This window comes from Notolepis coatsorum, assembly GCF_963971535.1.
Source record: "Notolepis coatsorum genome assembly, chromosome: 3".
Lineage (NCBI taxonomy): Eukaryota > Metazoa > Chordata > Actinopteri > Aulopiformes > Paralepididae > Notolepis > Notolepis coatsorum.
The window spans coordinates 203,410,362-203,422,680 of NC_140167.1; the positions used below are offsets into that span (position 1 = coordinate 203,410,362).

A 12,319-nucleotide genomic window follows, 5' to 3' on the forward strand; every position below is an offset into this window, starting at 1 on the left:
TGCGGCAAAGATTGAGGGTAGAACAGATAGGAGAGTGAAAATGATTGTTAGGATAGCGGTTCAGCATTTGGGTATGGAAGGTCTGACATTGGAGGAGGTGGTTAGGGAATTGAATAAGGGGGCAGCGGGTGACCAAGGAGTACAGAGTCAGGCAGCAGGGGGCAAGGAGTGTCTCGCAGAGGGGGGCTCAATCAGGAAGTAGCAGCATTAGTTGCATTCCATGAAGGTGAGGGGAATTGGATTTTGTGGGAGGTAAAGGATACCAGTAGATGGCGGCACATACCCTAACAAGTGGTCGGCCGCCGTTAAACCTCAAGAAGAAGAAGAAGAAGAAGAAGAAGAAGAAGAAGAAGACTTGGACGAACAACAACAAGCTTCATTGATTCAGATCGCCCCTTTACAGGTAACAATGAGGATGATATGGTTATGCACCTAATCTGATGTATATGCTCAAATGAACATGCTAATGTTAAATATATCTGAAAAGTAATGTTAGCGAGTGAATTTAGTCAAACCAACGTCGTGTGTAGCTTGCTGGCTAGCTTGGGTCAGACTGATTTCTTGTTCAAATGTAGCCAAGAGTATGGGATGCACGATAATTATCGGGCCGATATCAGCAATTATGACGTCATCCCGATAAACCCGATAACATTATTGATAGTAGCTCCGATAATATATAATACATGTTTTGGTTAAAATAAATGCGGTGTGCAATAGGGTCCAGCTGCATCCCCGGAGAATCAGCTCACTGGCAACTTCCGCCAGCCACAGGACGCGCTGCGTTATTTGTTTCCGTAGCCGCATTTTGCGGAGACGCTCTCTGATTGGCCACTGACGTTTCTGGTGCGCCCAATCGTGTGACGCCTGTTTCTACACCGGTTAAGCTTAGGCACTCTTTCGAAGTTGGTTAAGGTTAGAGTTTGTCTTAGAGCAGGGCGATAGAACACCAGCCCTGATTTCAAACTCTAACCTTAACCAACTTCGAAAGAGTCGCCTAAGCGCACATGTCAGTGGCCAATCAGAGAGCGTCAGTCAGTGGCCAATCAGAGAGCGTCTCCGCAAAATGCGGCTATGGAAAAAAATAACGCGGACGCGCCTGCCAGCCACAGGACCAGTGGTGCAGTGCTGGGCAACCGCGGTCAAACGGTGTTTGGGCTTCGAAGTGCGCGCATCCTATTATTATGCAAAGTCTAGGTGATAAGTGCCTAGACTTTGCATAATAATAGGATACCGTTTGGCCTCCGCCCATATTACGACTGCACCCCTGCACAGGACACGCACTGATTCGCGGAAAGTACGGAAGTATCTCGAAGTACGTCCCCCTTGACCAAGCACGGTTGAGACGTGCGGTTGTAGAGAGTGATTGATTGAAAACTTTATTAACAGATTGCAGAATGGGTACAATACGGTTGGAGAGAGGGTCGCGGCCTGGAATTGATTGAAAACTTTATTAACAGATTGCAGAATGGGTATTTCTTAGCATGGTGTTATTCACCGTCAAAGATGACATAAAGAAAATAGAATTGATATTCTCCTTTGGTTCATTACAATCAGTGATGCCACAGATTACTTGTAAAATGCCACAACATAAGAATGACAATTATTTTCTCTCTCTCTACCAAATCCATTCTGAGACTGAATGAAAAACTTTATTTAACAGATTGCAGAATGGGTACAATACAGTACGGCTCAATACACACAATTGATACATTCCCTGAGATCCATAGATGTCCCTAGATAAGAGGTTAACACTTTAACTGCCGAAAACGCCGGAACTCGTCATTCCCCGCCATGCTCAAGTTGCCGAGGACGCCGGAACTCGTCTTTGATATCAATATTTCAAAAATCTGTGATCGAAATCATATTTCCGTTCCGGAGCCTTGACACACAGTGCTGATCTCCTCTCAACCCTCTAGCGGTTCAAGAGCGCCATCTGGTGGCCGATCGGCAGATCGAAACCGGATATCAACCTTTGAACCGGCAGGACTCACTCCATATGGGGTCCGGGCACTCGCTAATGTTAGAGAGACTCCGTCTTCACACAGTGAACATCGATCGGTGGAAATAACTCGAAAAAACAACATGATTTGGACGTATATACTATTATACAACCTGGAAATAGATCGGGCATTTCAACATCCCATAATCGAAAACTGTCTACTCCATGCTGATCGCCCAACGGCCCGACGAGACTGGGGTGAGTTTTAGCGTGTAGTATTACCTAGGGGTGGGACGATACATCGATCCAGATCGATACATCGATGTAATTATCAACGATCGAATCGGATCGATGCAATGTAATAAGATCGATTCATATCGATACTCTTATTTTGAAAATCCTGTGGCGAGTCTCATATCCGCCCAAGAACAACAGCAGTAGCTCTGTGACGTTACAGCATAGCATTCTCCCTTTCTGTGTGTGTGTGCGTGCGTCTTTGGAAAGACCAGATGAGGTCAGAGGAGTTTGATGTTTAAATGTTATTTAAACATAAACAATATAATACATAATAAATGTAGGCCTATACATGATCATGCAACATCAACAAATTGTTGTAGGAACGGTTTGGGAGAGGGAGGTAGGGAGGGGTTTTAGGTTGTGAGTTTTGAGTTCCAAAAAATGGAGCTTAAAGTTTAAAGCTCAATATATCAAAACGTGGCACTTTACAGTGAAAAGGAGGTCTATTTGTATTAAAAACAATAGATTGATTTTCCTTTTTAAATGTCTGGAAGAGCTCAAAAATACAAATGTCAAATGATATTTTCGTTACCTTTTTTTAGTTGATCTAAATGTTACTGATTGTGTTAAATGGGCATATCGATTGCAGGCACCTGAATCTAATCTAATCGTATTGTATCGTGAGAGACTTTGTGATATCGGCAAATATCGTATCGTTGTCCAAAGAATCGATATCGTATCGTATCATGATGAAACTGGTGATTCCCACCCCTAGTATTACCGTGTTCGATATAAACTGCTATGATGAACATATGACCCACATTAGATGAATGGTATAACGTTGCCCACGGAATTATAAATGCCCCCTCGCCCATCCGGTCAACATCAGATGATGTGTAGTAACTCCTAGAAGTACATCCAGTTGACATTTTTTATCTCGCACAGATTCCTACCAAACTGTATTTGATCATCAATATAATGCATTTGGGGCTATAAATCATGTTCTGGAGAAAGCTGCAGAAAGAGATTTTAGACCATATTTTTGTATGAATATGTGAATGAAAAAGTTTAACGTTGCTACACCATGAACAATACATATAGGACATTGAATGGGCCCTAATAATGGCAATCTAGCAATAGAATTAAAAAAGTTATAGCCCTGCAAAGAAGGGGAACTTCTCCATGTTAAATAGAGCTGGCAAGGGATGGTATATCATGAATTTAACCCATGGCAATCAAAGTGTTAATGGTGTTACCCAGTGTCTCAAAATACTGAGGATGAGGTGTAACAAATACAAACATAGTTCAGTTATTGGGTTGTAATGCTAAAATGCATTTAAAATCTAATGGCATTACATAACTATTTACAGCTTTTAGGTAACACAAGTGTTATTGATCTAAGCGATAGTTATTTCAACATGTAAATGCAATAATAAACTGCAGAAGAAATCAGTCGACAGTGTTTTCAGCAATTTGTAAAAAAAAAAATTATTTCCATTGCCGAGAACCAGTCCCATGGCCAAATGATGGTTGAAGGCGTTATCTAGAAGAAAGCACAAACATAATGTCTGTTAGGCCAGTACAGCTCTTGTGCATTAATCTCTTCAAATAAGGGACAATAATAGGACGAGTAATATTTCTGTTGCACACAAGAAATTGGCCGCTCATCACCACAGATCAAACTGAGGTTGAGAAAGGGCAGGGACATCTCCACATTCTTAAAAGGTTATCATAAATCTGAAGTGGACCCAACACACAACTTGGCACGCATAACAACATGGCCTAAGCTAATATTCAAACCTATGATTGTGAAGGAAGTAGGCAAAAGCACTACCTACCAAATGGTCTCCCTTCCTTCTTCATTTGTTTGTTTATCCTCCGGTCAAATTCCTCCACCTGACTGAAACAATACAAAAGGACAACATAATATATTTTATTTATATAGCACTTTATTAGAAGTCATCTCGAATTGCTTCACAAAAGATACATGCATAATATAATAATGAATACAATACATACATAATTATATAATTATTATTAGTAATAAAGAGAAAAATACAAAATTATCATAGAATTAGCAGTAAGATAATGTACCACCAAGTTAAAAACCAAAACATATCACTGTTGGGTAAACAGAAATATTGTATTGCAATGTGTGAAAAATTTACGTTCTCGATTCTTACCTGCGATCGTAAACGGGACCAGAGAGGAAGACCTGTTCTGCTTCCTGCAGTGAGACCGTCTTCAGAACAGCCAGGGCCTGTATGATGGACTACCAAAAGAAAAAGGATACGTTTAGAAAAACAAATATCATTAAAAATATAACGTTATACCTGTGTAGGACAGCAAGTTATTATACACAGGTCTGTACACAAGTAGCACCATGGTAGGTGTATGTTCAGGAAATACTACAATGTATGCTTAGGATAGTGCAGGAGCAGGAACACACACAAAAACAACAATGAAATAGTTAGGCCTACCTCCGGGAATAGCACCTTGAGGATGAAGTTCACCTCATCCATGAAGATCGGTCGTGGTCGAGGTGCTTTCTGCAGGACCGTCTTAAGGTAGTAGAAAAGGGCGTCCTGTTGTTTCTCACTGTCGAGGTATACAGGCACCTGGAAAGAGGACTTCTTCCTAACTAGAGTACATTACAGTACAGTGCGGGAGGGGAGGGGATATTTTGGTTAATTAAGAATTGTGATAATTAATCACCAACTAACCATGTAGCGACCAGTAGTAATCACCAATAATCCCCTTAGCAACCACACAGGCTCTGCCACACCTAAACGTAATCTCACAAGTTGCAAAAACACTTCTCAAGAACAGACAATCACCCAGACACAAAAACCGTGCTACATATGCATTACTGACATAGAAAGTCTATCAGAAAGACATAAACAGTCACTTTGCACAGGGTGTCCAGTTGTATGCGTTTAGCATTTAGATTATATATTAGTGTCATGGTTCCTGCCAGGCAGCGGTTCCTCCCTCTCTCTCCATCTCTCTATATTGGTAGGGCGGGCCATATTTTTTTTTTTTGGAAAATCAATCGAGTGGGGTGTCTAAAATATGTGTTTTTTTGTGGGGAATTCAAATATGGGATTATTTTTCTAATCGGATAACTCCTACCTACATTGTTTTGGATTTCAAAATGGCCGATTTGACAATTTTTCACCCCTTGGCCATACATGGATGCCAACATGAATCTGAAGGAAATCCTAACATGCAAGGTGTCTAAATGATGTGTTTCTTAATGGGGAATTCAAATATGAGTAAATTTTTGGGATAGGATAACTCTAACCTACATCATTTTGGATTTCAAAATGGCCGATTTTACCATTTTTCACCCCTTGGCCATACATGGATGCCAACATGAATCTGAAGGAAATCCTAACATGCAAGGTGTCTAAATGATGTGTTTCTTAATGGGGAATTCAAATATGAGTTAATTTTTGGGATAGGATAACTCTAACCTACATCATTTTGGATTTCAAAATGGCCGATTTTACCATTTTTCACCCCTTGGCCATACATGGATGCCAACATGTATCTGAAGGAAATCCTAACATGCAAGGTGTCTAAATTATGTGTTTCTTAATGGGGAATTCAAATATGAGGTCATTTTTGGGATAGGATAAATATAACCTGCATAATTTTGGATTTCAAAATGGCTGATTTTACCATTTGAACCCATTGGTATTGTATTACAAAATTGCAAAGATAAAAAATATATGGGAAATCATTTATAATGACAAAGCCATCAAATTTATTAACAAGTGAACTGTATATAACTGGATACAACTCCAAAGATCAATAATAATAATACTAACAATAATAAATTGTATTTGTAATGCACACAAACACCTAAGTGCTAAATCTCGATCTCCTGACTTCTTGAACTTTGACAGGTTCCAATATCTTGATTGGACTCATTCTTGGATGGCAAGATCTCCTACTGTACTGCTTTAGCCACCAACCTACAAACATGAACTTAAAGTCAACGCCAGCCATAAATAGGTGAGCTCTTTCCAGAACTACTCAGCAGAAACCTCTGTAACCATTTTAACAAACGTCTCAATGTATTGAGAAGATCCATGGGGCTCCATCAATCCTCTATCTTCTTAAAACATTGGAAAGGCAGGGGATGGAAAAGAAGGCAGAGAAAAGGAGAAGGGGCAAAGAAGAAAGCTTTGCAGCAGCAGACAGGGTTGCCAGGAAGGATGTTGAGAGCTTCCTTACAGTCCCTGAAGTTGAGCTCATTCCTGAAACTGACCCTGCAGCTTCAGCAAAGCTACGGAAAAATTATGATGAGATTCCAAACATCGCCCTTGCTAGTGTAAGGTATAGGGATGGGTATCGTTAGGATTTTATCGATACTACTACTCTTATCGATACTGCTTAACGGTTCGGTACTTTATCGATACTCTTATCGGTTCTTTTTGGTTCTTTTTTTGCAAGAAAAAAAGACAATTAATTAAGAACAGAATCAACATTGCTTTATTATTTATAAATACAACGTTATAAATAAGTATTATAAATAAATATAATTTCTTCAGCAGCAGCAATGTTCTTTTATATAACTTTATAAATAAATATAATAAATTAATATAATTTCTTCAGCAACAGCAGCAACAATGTTTTAAATGTGTCTGACTCTGAATTATAGACTTTTTATAATAAACAACAAATGCAAAAGGCTAACAGAACTGTGACACTGGTTCACCCTATCCTCTGTCATCCTTCCTCTAGCTGCTAGGGAGAAAGGACTTTGGGTGGTGGAGGGAGGTAGAGGGAGGGAGGATGTGTGGTGGCCTCACTGGCCTGGGACATAGTGGCTGACGCCTCAGCTTGACGATCTATAAAAAGTTTAGATTGTAGTATTTGTAGCTAAACAATTGTTTTGTTTATTAGCCTATTTGTAATAATTCGTTATTAGCCTAGGCAACTCCGTATCTTGGCTTACGGTTACGGCTGCAGTGGATGCAGATGGAACACTGCGCGCAAGGCAGTCGAATACGCGCATTTCTGCACACTAATATCATGTTTTGCCAACAGATGTTTTGATAAATTGATTTGCTCGTATTGCCACCCTTACTGGCAAATGTTTTGTTGCACTTGTGGCAACGTGCATTGTCGGCATTGACCCTTGTAAAGTATATCCATACTTTAGAACGCTTCGCTCTATCCGCCATGATCACGACTCAGTGCATGCAGAGCTGCTGTCTGTGTGCAGAGCGCTATAGCACGGGGCGTCGGGGACGCCTGTACGTTAATGCCAAGCAAGCAGTGCAAAAATGCTTCCGCATTCGTCACCGCACGCTAGTGCGGTAAAGCGCCCTTCTTTTCAGACAAATGCTACCGTGCGTGCACCGGCGGCGGCGTGCTCGCTCAGGTGCGTGCGTGCGCCGGCGTGCTCGCGCGAGGTGCCCGCGCATGCGCATGAGATCCCGCCTTGAGCGGAGCTCAATATATATAAGTCACCGCCCCTTATTCAGTATCTACCAATAGCTCAATTGGCAAGGACACATGGCTGTGGATCCTATGGCTTGTTTGCTGGCGAGTTCGAATCCCATCGAAAATATTTTTTAACGTGATTTTTTTTTAACGTGTATTATTTCGCCGGTTAAGGTTATTTCGCCGGTTAAGGTTAGGCATGGTTAAGGTTAAGGTTAAGGTTAGGCATTGTTTCGGAGTTGGTTAAGGTTAGAACGGTTAAGTTTAGGCGCTGTTAAGGAGCTGGTTAAGGTTAGAGTTTGTCAAAGAGAATGGCAATATAATTTCTATGGTTAAGGTTAGGCATGGTTTCGGAGTTGGTTAAGGTTAGAACGGTTAAGTTTAGGCGTTGTTAAGGAGCTGGTTAAGGTTAGAGTTTGTCAAAGAGAATGGCAATAGACAGCCTATTTCCGCACGACCTGGGCGCTGGGCGGCGGAAAATGAAAGGCGCATTACTGCATGCCACTACGGTAAATTTTTGCACTGCTTGCTTGGCATAAAGCTACACGCGTCGGGGACACTTTCATTAAGGAGTACCCGTATGTAGGACCCGTATGTCTATGTGTAGCACTAGCGAGCGACTCGCGAGGAGTGTGTGTAATAATTGACTCGCTGGCTGCGGCTCGCTTCTCGTGCAGAGACAGAGAGAGGATCGTTCGCAACTTTTAAATAATAATAATAATAATAATAATAATAATAATTTCTCTAGAGTATCGATAGCAGTACCGAGGACGTCAGAGCTTATAAATACTCCGGTATTTTCTAATATAGTACCGGTTCCCGTTTAAAACCGGGGTCCGGGGGGCATCCCTAGTAAGGTATGGCATAGGGCTAAGGCCAACTGCAGCTATAGCAACTGCAGCTCTGATTGATGCAGGACTCATCTTAGAAGATGACACAAGTAAAGAGATTGATAAGAATAAGGTTAAGAGAGCACAAGAAAAGTTGATGCAAGAGCTGGGGGAAGAGTTTGAGGAGAAGTGCAGGGAGGAGGGGGGGATCTCCTGTATCCTCTTTGATGGGCGGATTGACATGACCAATGTGATGATGGAAGCTGAGGGCAGTGACCAATCTTTTCCTGCAAAGATCAAGGAAGAACACTATAGTGTTGCTAGTGAGCCTGGCAGCAACTATCTGTTCCACTTTACACCAGAGAAAGCAACTAAAGAGGAGTCCCATGCAGAGAAGATTGCTAAGGTCCTGTTTGCCTGGCTGAAAGAGAGAGGTTCTGATAAGACCTTGTGGGCCATTGGAGGAGACTCGACCAATGTCAACACTGGAGTGAAGGCAGGTGTAATGCGGAAGCTGGAGCTGCACCTGGGGACAAAGCTGGTCTGGTTGGTGTGCAACCTGCACACTGGTGAACTTCCACTGCGCCGTCTCATTGTTGAAGTTGATGGGGCTACTCTGTCAGACAACAAATTGTCTGGGCCAATAGGACAGCTCCTTGATTCTGTTACAGACTTGGAGATCAATCCTAACTTCACCAGGATCTTTCTTGGCCCTCCGCTGATCAAGCTGCCTGAGAAGATCATTCAAGATCTCTCAACTGATCAACACTATGGCTATAAGCTGGTCTGTGCAATCAGGGATGGAGTGCTTTCTGCAAGGCTGGCTCTGCTGGAGATTGGACCGGTAAACCACAGCCGCTGGCTCACCACAGCAAACAGACTCCTCAGGCTCTGGGTGTCAAAGCATCAACTTAAAAGAAAGAACCTGAATAATCTACAATGCATTGTGGAATTCATCATTGGAGTGTATTATCCATGTTGGTTCAACATGAAGGTCAAGCACTCCTGGATCGAAGGGCCTAGGCACATCCTGTTTCAGCTGGACTGCCTCAAGTCTCAGAGGAAGGAGGTGCTGGATGTTGTGATGCCAACTGTGAGAAGATCTGCTTGGTATGCCCACAGTGAAGCCATCCTCCAAACACTGCTGTGCTCTGAGGATCAAAAAGAGAGAATTGAGGGGGTGGAGAGAATCCTGGCCATCAGGGGAGAGGGGGATCCAGACACTCAGCTGGGAGACTCCTGTGTCAGGATCAGAAGAACACCTCACATCAATAGTGACGCTTCCAGCATTGGTGGCTTAATCAGCTGGTCAGAAGATTTGTCAGAGCCACCTCTCACCTGCTCCCTAAGCACCTCCGAGGTGAAGAACTTAATCAACACCCCCATGGAGGTTCTCGACTGGCCTTGCCACACACAAAGCATCGAGAGGGTTGTTAAAATGGTGACTGAGGCCTCTGCTAAGTACTTTTCACAAGAAAAAAGGGATGGGTGGATCAGGGCTCAGGAGACCAGCAGGAGGCTGATGTCCAAGAATGAATCCAAGCAGGACTTGTGCAACCTGATCAAATTTAAGAAGATAGAGGATTGATGGAGCCCCATGGATTTTCTCAATACATTGAGACGTTTGTTAAAATGGTTACAGAGGTTTCTGCTGAGTAGTTCTGGAAAGAGCTCACCTATTTATGGCTGACGTTGACTTTAAGTTTGTGTTTGTAGGTTGGTGGCTAAAGCAGTAGAGTAGGAGATCTTGCCATCCAAGAATGAGTCCAATCAAGATATTGGAACCTGGCAAAGTTCAAGAAGTCAGGAGATCGAGATTTAGCACTTAGGTGTTTGTGTGCATTACAAATACAATTTATTATTGTTAGTATTATTATTATTAATCTTTGGAGTTGTATCCAGTTATATACAGTTCACTTGTTAATAAATTTGATGGCTTTGTCATTATAAATGATTTCCCATATATTTTTTATCTTTGCAATTTTGTAATACAATACCAATGGGTTCAAATGGTAAAATCAGCCATTTTGAAATTTGAATTCCCCATTAAGAAACGCATCATTTAGACACCTTGCATGTTAGGATTTCCTTCAGATTCATGTTGGCATCCATGTATGGCCAAGGGGTGAAAAATGGTAAAATCGGCCATTTTGAAATCCAAAATGATGTAGGTTATATTTATCCTATCCCAAAAATGAACTCATATTTGAATTCCCCATTAAGAAACACATCATTTAGACACCTTGCATGTTAGGATTTCCTTCAGATTCATGTTGGCATCCATGTATGGCCAAGGGGTGAAAAATTGTCAAATCGGCCATTTTGAAATCCAAAACAATGTAGGTAGGAGTTATCCGATTAGAAAAATAATCCCAGAGTTGAATTCCCCACAAAAAAACACATATTTTAGACACCCCACTCGATTGATTTTCCAAAAAAAAAAAAGTATGGCCCGCCCTACTATATTGGGTTCCAAACACAACCGTGATAATTAGATAATTTAGGATTAGATTGAGACTATTGGATTATTAGATTATATATTGCAACTACCGTACTTTTCGCACTATAAGCCGCACCTGACTATAAGCCGCAGCAGCTAAATTGAATGATGTGTACATATATAAGCCGCACTGGACTATAAGCCGCATGTGTTTTAATGTTTAATTACCATATGTAAGGAGTGGAGCCTGCGGCTTAATTTGACTCAACACAGGAAACCTCACCCGGCCCGGACACGGAAAGGATTGACAGATTGATGGCTCTTTCTCGATTCTGTGAGTGGTGGTGCATGGCCGTTCTTATAGAGCTTTAAGTTCCCACCTCTACAGAGAATGACTCCCACCTCTACAGAGAATGACTCCCACCTCTACAGAGAATGACTCCCATTGGGACACAATACTGTCGGACAAATAACAAGAATTAACTCTTTTACAAGTTGTATTAAGTAAATAAGGGAACAGATAAATAACATTTCAATGCAGTAAAAAAAGCAATATTTCGATTTTCGGGTTTTGTCCACATATAAGCCGCACCGTTATATAAGCCGCAGGGTTGAAAAATGGGGGAAAAAGCCGCGGCTTATAGTCCGAAAAGTACGGTATATTTATTGTAGGGCAGAATAACTGATATACATACCCTCATCTCGCACCTTGTTGCTCATATGCACATGTCCAGAAATAATAATATTGTATATTGTTTACACTGCCTTTTTATTCTATTTTTACTTCTCCACTGTACTATAATTATGTGACCTGTACCTCTATGTCTTCTACTACCTGTACCTCCCCTCCCCCCTCCCCATGCTGCTGAATTGATCTTATCTTATAAATGAATACAAGGTAATATAATAAGGCTAATAAAGGAATATCTTATCTTATAAATTAATACAAGATAATAATAAGGCTTACCATGTAATTGCATTTCTCCATCTTTGTTAAAGTTGTTTGCTAACGAACTGCGTGCTAACTAACTGCGTCTGCTTTTGACGTTCAATTAACGTTCGCTAACGTAGAGAAATGTCCGTAGTTTACGCCAGACGTACTGCGAGAAACTTCTGTACTTTCCGCGAATCAGCGCGTGTCCTGTGGCTGGCAGGCGCGTCCTGTGGCTGGCGGAAGTTGCCAGTGAGCGGATTCTCCGGGGATGCAGCTGGAGGCTACTCGCGGTGTGGGTGGATTGGGATGAAGGGCGTTTGTTTTACTGTAAGCTCCTCCCGTTTTGCCAGTACTGTGGTACGACTGATAGCGTGTGGTTTAGGAAGAGGGAGTTTTTCACAAATCCAGCGCTCCCTTTCTCATGACGTAGTTTCAGAAGCAGCACAGATGGTAAACAAACATGGCGTCGTCGGTAGTGTGGG

At 41.8% G+C, this 12,319-nt stretch overlaps 1 protein-coding gene across 1 annotated transcript in view; it reads left to right on the forward strand.

Moving 5' to 3' along the window:
• Positions 1-352: 352 nt before the first annotated feature.
• LOC311225191 (uncharacterized protein) overlaps positions 353-12,319 on the forward strand; it is a 51,489-nt gene continuing 39,522 nt past the window's right edge. Inside the window, exon 1 of the mRNA XM_084310400.1 lies at positions 353-403. The gene's annotated coding sequence lies outside the window, so the exon portion shown is untranslated. The remainder of the gene's footprint in view (positions 404-12,319) is intronic.